Consider the following 6,306-nt stretch of genomic DNA (forward strand, 5'->3'; position numbering starts at 1 on the left):
TCCAGGAGCCATTTGGTGAGCTGCATATCCTGCTACATGTTCACAGACTTGCCAGTGGAAAAGCCAAACTTCACATGCCAGAAATGCAAGCTTGTGTCCCTGTTGGAGGAAAAGTTGCGAATTCTAGAAGAGAGGTTAACTACCTTGAAAATCATTAAGGAAGGTGAAGAGTTCTTAGACAGAGCAGAATTATCTCTTCATGATTCAGAAAGAGAAGAAATTCGAACTGCACCTGACGAAACAGAGGAATGGAAGCATGTGACCCACAGAAGCAGGAGGATCGAGAGGCAGTCAGCACCCATACTGCTCAGGAACCAGTACCAGGCTCTCACGCAGGAGAACCATGAAGAAATACAGCAAAATAAGACTTTGCCAGTAATGAATAACCTTGTAAGCCCTCAGAATCCTCCTGGATGGAAAAAGAAGAATGTTGTGAAGAAAAAACGGAGAGTGGTGGTCATGGGGGATTCCCTGTTAAGAGGAACAGAGGCCGCTATCTGCAGACCAGACATAACCTCAAGAGAAATGTGCTGTCTTCCAGGAGCAAAAATTAAAGATGTGTCTGACAGGATATCAAGATTCTTCAGACCTACAGATCACTACCCATTCCTGCTACTACATGTGGGGACAAATGACACCGCAAGAAAGGACCTGGAAACCATCTGCAGTGACTTTGAAGACTTAGGCAAGAAAGTGAAAGAATTGGGAGTGCAGGTGGTCTTCTCATCCATCCTCCCAGTGGATGGCCATGGAACAATGAGGTGGAATAAGATTCTACAGGTGAACAACTGGCTACGTCGATGGTGCCGTCAACAAGGATTTGGATTTCTGGATCACGGAATGAATTACCTATACGATGGACTACTTGCTAGAGATGGGGTGCACCTTACGAAGACTGGAAAACATGTATTTGGAAGTCGCCTTGCTACACTCATCAGAAGAGCTTTAAACTAGAACAATGTGGGAAGGGAAGCAAAAGGCCAGAAAAAGCCATACAGCTGACAAATACTATTGAGATCTCTGCTACTGGAAGTGGAAAGGAAGAACAAAGACAAAACAATTTAAATAATAAAAATATGGGAGGAAGAGAAACCAATCACAAACTAAAATGTTTTTATACAAATGCACAAAGCATGGGCAACAAACAAGGAGAATTGGAACTACTAACGCAGGAAAAGGAATATGATGTCATTGGAATCACTGAAACTTGGTGGGACGATACACATGATTGGAATAAAAGGCTAAAAGGATACAACTTATTTGCAAGAAACAGACTTGATAAACGAGGAGGAGGTGTTGCATTGTATGTTAGAAAAGCGTATATCTGCACAGAGATTGAAGCTTCAGAGACTGGGAGTTCTGTGGAAACTGTTTGGGTAAGAATACAAGGAGAGAACAACGGAAAGGACACCATTGTAGGCATTTACTACAGGCCACCTGGGCAAGCTGAAGATATGGATGTACTCTTTATGTATCAAATGACCAAGTTCTCCAAAAAATATGACGTAGTGGTCATGGGAGATTTCAACTATCCAGACATTTGTTGGGAATCTCTGTCAAGTAAAACTAACAGGTCAAGCAAATTCTTATCCTCTCTTGCTGACAACTTTATCTTCCAAAAGGTAGGGGAGAAAACAAGTGGATCTGCTACTTTGGATCTAATCCTTATAAACAGGGAGGAAATGGTTGAGGAGGCAAAGGTGGCTGGGACCCTAGGAGGCAGCGATCATGCTATTATAGAATTTTGGATAACTAGAGGAGGAAGACATGTGAAGACTCAAACTTCAAGGTTAGATTTTAGAAAGGCAGATTTTAAGAGACTCAGAAAGAGAATAGGAGGGATCCAATGGCTGGATGTCCTTAAGGACAAAAATGTCCAGGAAGGATGGAAAATTTTTAAAAATGAGATTCTCAAAGCACAATCGTTAACAATCCCGAAAAGTAGGAAGAATGGGAAGCATTTAAGGAAACCAGGATGGATGAACACAGAACTTAAACACATGCTAAAAAGAAAGAAAGAAATGTTTATTAAATGGAAAGAGGGAGCCATATCTAAAGAAGATTATAATGCAGTCTGCAGATCCAGTAGGGCACATATCAGGTTAGCTAAAGCTGACAATGAATTAAGGCTTGCAAGAGATGTCAAAAGCAATAAAAAAGGATTTTGGGGGTATGTCAAAAGTAAAAGAAAAGTCAAAGATGCTATAGGATTTTTACAGGATGAAAATGGAGAAATGGTAAGAGAGGATGTTGAGAAGGCCGAACGTTTTAATTCTTATTTTGCATCTGTTTTCTCTCAGAAAGAAAATGTAACATCAACTGATCTCCACTGTCCTTTTAAAGGAATAGAGGAATCCAAGTTATCTGTAAACAGAAAGATTGTGAGGGAATATTTAGCTAACATAAATGAGTTCAAGTCTCCAGGTCCAGATGAATTACACCCCAGAGTACTGAAGGAGATCGTAGAAGAAATTTTAGAACCACTCTCCATAATCTTTGAAAATTCTTGGAGAACAGGAGAAGTCCCAGAAGACTGGAGAGGAGCAAATGTTGTTCCTATCTTCAAAAAGGGGAAGAAGGTGGACCCAGGGAACTATAGGCCGGTGAGTCTGACTTCTATACCAGGAAAGATCTTTGAACAAATTATTAAACAACATGTATGTAAGTACATGGATAAGAATGAAGTGATTAACCAGAGTCAGCATGGGTTTGTAACTAACAAGTCATGTCAGACTAACTTAATTTCCTTCTATGACAGAATCACTGACTGGGTGGATCAGGGAAATGCTGTAGATATAGTATATCTTGACTTCAGCAAAGCATTTGACAAAGTATCTCACACCATCCTTATTGAAAAAATGACCAAGTATGCAATGGACCAGGCAACTGTTAGGTGGATTCATAACTGGCTTAGTGATCGGACTCAAAGGGTGGTTGTAAATGGCTTCACATCCAGCTGGATGAATGTCTCAAGTGGGGTACCACAGGGCTCCGTCCTGGGACCTGTATTGTTCAACATCTTTATCAATGATTTAGAGGAAGGAATAGAGGGTAAACTGATTAAATTTGCTGATGACACAAAGCTAGGAGGGATAGCTATTACTAGAGAAGAGAGAGAGAGGATTCAAAAAGACCTAAATAAACTGGAGCAGTGGGCAGCAACCAACAGAATGGTTTTTAACAGGGAAAAATGCAAAGTACTACATCTGGGCAATAAGAAATGAAAAAAGCATATACAGAATGGGAGGAATAGAGCTAAGCAACAGTACATGTGAAAAAGACTTAGGTATACTAATAGATCATAGACTGAACATGAGTCAACAGTGTGATGCAGCAGCAAAAAAGGCAAATACAATTCTGGGATGTATTAACAGAAGCATACAGTCTAGATCACGTGAAGTCATTATCGGTCTTTACTCCTCTTTGGTCAGACCTCATCTGGAATACTGTGTACAGTTTTGGGCACCACATTTAAAAAAAGACATAGACAAACTGGAGCAAGTTCAGAGAAGAGCGACCAGAATGGTGACTGGTCTGCAAACCATGTCCTATGAGGAACGGTTGCAGGATTTGGGAATGTTTAGCTTGCAAAAAAGAAGACTGAGAGGAGACTTAACAGCTGTCTACAAATATGTCAAGGGCTGTCACATTGTAGAAGGATCATCTTTATTCTCGTTTGCACAAGGAAAGACTAGAAGCAATGGGATGAAACTAAATGGGAGGAGACACAGATTAGATATTAGAAAAAACTTTTTGACAGTTAGGGTGATTAATGAGTGGAACAGGCTGCCACGAGAGGTGGTGAGTTCCCCTTCAATGGACGTCTCCAAACAGAGGCTGTGTAACATACCTGGCGGCGTCCTTGCATAGTGGTCCATCTCCCACTGTGCAAGAGCGCGCACTTGATCTCCTGTCCAGAATGTCTCTCTGGCTTCCCTCCATGCTGTCTGTTTGTGTCTGTTTCTGCTGCTTAAGGGCGGCGCCCGATCACTTCCTGCTTTTTGTACCTGCTGTGGGTCACACCCCTTGTGCGTCCTCAGCCTATTGCTGTCTGTCACCTGGTATATAGCTCAGCTGCTCCCATCTATCCCTGCCTGAGCATAGTGTTTCTTTCAGTGTGTGCTTGCACTCTGAAGGTGCCAGGTCCCGTTCTGTGTTCTCTTTTCTGCCTATCCTGGAGGCTGTATTTCCAGGCCTGTCTGAACACGCTCCTAGCCTGTTCCTCCTGCCTTCTAGGGGCCGATTACCTAGACCTGTTCCTGTATCTTGTCTGACCTGTCTGAACACGCTCCTAGCCTGTTCCTCCCGCCCTCTAGGGGCCGATTACCTAGACCCGCTCCTGTATCTTGTCTGTCCAGTCTGAACACGCTCCTTGCCTGTTCGTCCTGCCTCTCTGGGGGCCGTATTCCCAGACCCGCTCCTGTATTTTGCTGCAGTGTCGGTCTCCTCCGTACACTCAGTTCCAGTCTGAACTCTCTCCTATCCTTTACCTGTTTTGCCGCTATGTCCGTTCCCTTCCTTTTTCTGCAGAGTCTGAACTCTTACCTAACTCCTGCTTGTTGTCTCTGTACTCCCGTTTGTGAGTTTGTGGTCCACTCGCTACTTCTCTGCAAGTACTCTGTGAGTATCTGGCTCTGCCTTTCCCTTCCTGTCTGTTCCGTGTGAACAGAGCCCTGTCCCCCCTGCTCAGCCTTGCCAGCTCTGACTCCTTTGCTCACCGCTCCGGCGGTTCTAGCCTGCTCTGACTCCTTTGCTCACCGCTCCGGCGGTTCTAGCCTGCTCTGACTCCTTTGCTCACCGCTCCGGCGGTTCTAGCCTGCTCTGACTCCTTTGCTCACCGCTCCGGCGGTTATAGCATGCTCTGACTCCTTTGCTCACCGCTCCGGCGGTTCTAGCCTGCTCTGACTCCTTTGCTCACCGCTCTGGCGGTTCTAGCCTGCTCTGACTCCTTTGCTCACCGCTCCGGCGGTTCTAGCCTGCTCTGACTCCTTTGCTCACCGCTCCGGCGGTTCTAGCCTGCTCTGACTGCTTTGCTCACCGCTCCGGCGGTTCTAGCCTGCTCTGACTCCTTTGCTCACCGTTCCGGCGGTTCTAGCCTGCTCTGACTCCTTTGCTCACCGCTCCGGCGGTTCTAGCCTGCTCTGACTCCTTTGCTCACCGCTCTGGCGGTTCTAGCCTGCTCTGACTCCTTTGCTCACCGCTCTGGCGGTTCTAGCCTGCTCTGACTCCTTTGCTCACCGCTCCGGCGGTTCTAGCCTGCTCTGACTCCTTTGCTCACCGCTCCGGCGGTTCTAGCCTGCTCTGACTCCTTTGCTCACCGCTCCGGCGGTTCTAGCCTGCTCTGACTCCTTTGCTCACCGCTCCGGCGGTTCTAGCCTGCTCTGACTCCTTTGCTCACCGCTCCGGCGGTTCTAGCCTGCTCTGACTCCTTTGCTCACCGCTCCGGCGGTTCTAGCCTGCTCTGACTCCTTTGCTCGCTGCTCCGGCAGCCTTGCTCCGCTCAGACCCTTTTGCTCACTGCTCCGGCAGTCTCGCTCCGCTCTTATCCTTTTGCTCACTGATCCGGCAGTCTTGCTCCACTCTTGCTCACCGCTCCAGGCGGTCTCGTCCTGCTTTACTCTTGCTCACTGCTCCGGCAGTCTCGCTCAGCTCTGATCCTTTGCTCACCGCTCCAGGCGGCCTTGTCCTGCCCTGTTCTCGCTCACCTCTCTGGGCGGCCTCACTCTGCTGTGTTTGTCCGCCACATCTGTGGTTCTGTTCCTGAGTCTCAGTGTGTACTGGGTCCTATCCCGCCAGTGTCCCTACCTGCTAGTGCCTCCCTGTCTGCACTCTAGCTGTGCTTGCCTGTACCCCTCTGCCTGTATTGTTCCTGAGTCCCAGTGTGTACTGGGTCCTATCCCGCCTGTGTTCCTACCTGCTAGTGCCTCCCTGTCTGCACTCTAGCTGTGCTTGCCTGTACCCCCCGGCCTGCATACCCACCTGCCTGCATACCAGTCGTGCCTGCCTATACCCACCAGTCTGTGTGCCAGCCTACCAGTCTGTTGCTGTATTCCCCTGTGTGGGTCAACAGCCGTGTCCGGGGTCTGTCCTGGAGTAGCACCTGGTCCCTCTGCTCGGTTCCTCCTTGGTGCACTGGCGTCGTATGCCGTCGTGCGACCCTGGTCGGATCGGGTGAATACCTAGTTACGCCCCTCCAGGCATTCACTCTCCGGCACGGTCCAGTGGAATCACTACAATCACACGCACACGCCGCTCAGCCCGGGCGTGTGCATAACAGCATGCTCAGGCCATGGTTCCCGTTGAGCC

Source organism: Phyllobates terribilis, unplaced genomic scaffold, assembly GCF_046119375.1.
Source record: "Phyllobates terribilis strain yellow unplaced genomic scaffold, ASM4611937v1 Scaffold_4__5_contigs__length_816908805, whole genome shotgun sequence".
Taxonomy (NCBI): Eukaryota; Metazoa; Chordata; class Amphibia; order Anura; family Dendrobatidae; genus Phyllobates; species Phyllobates terribilis.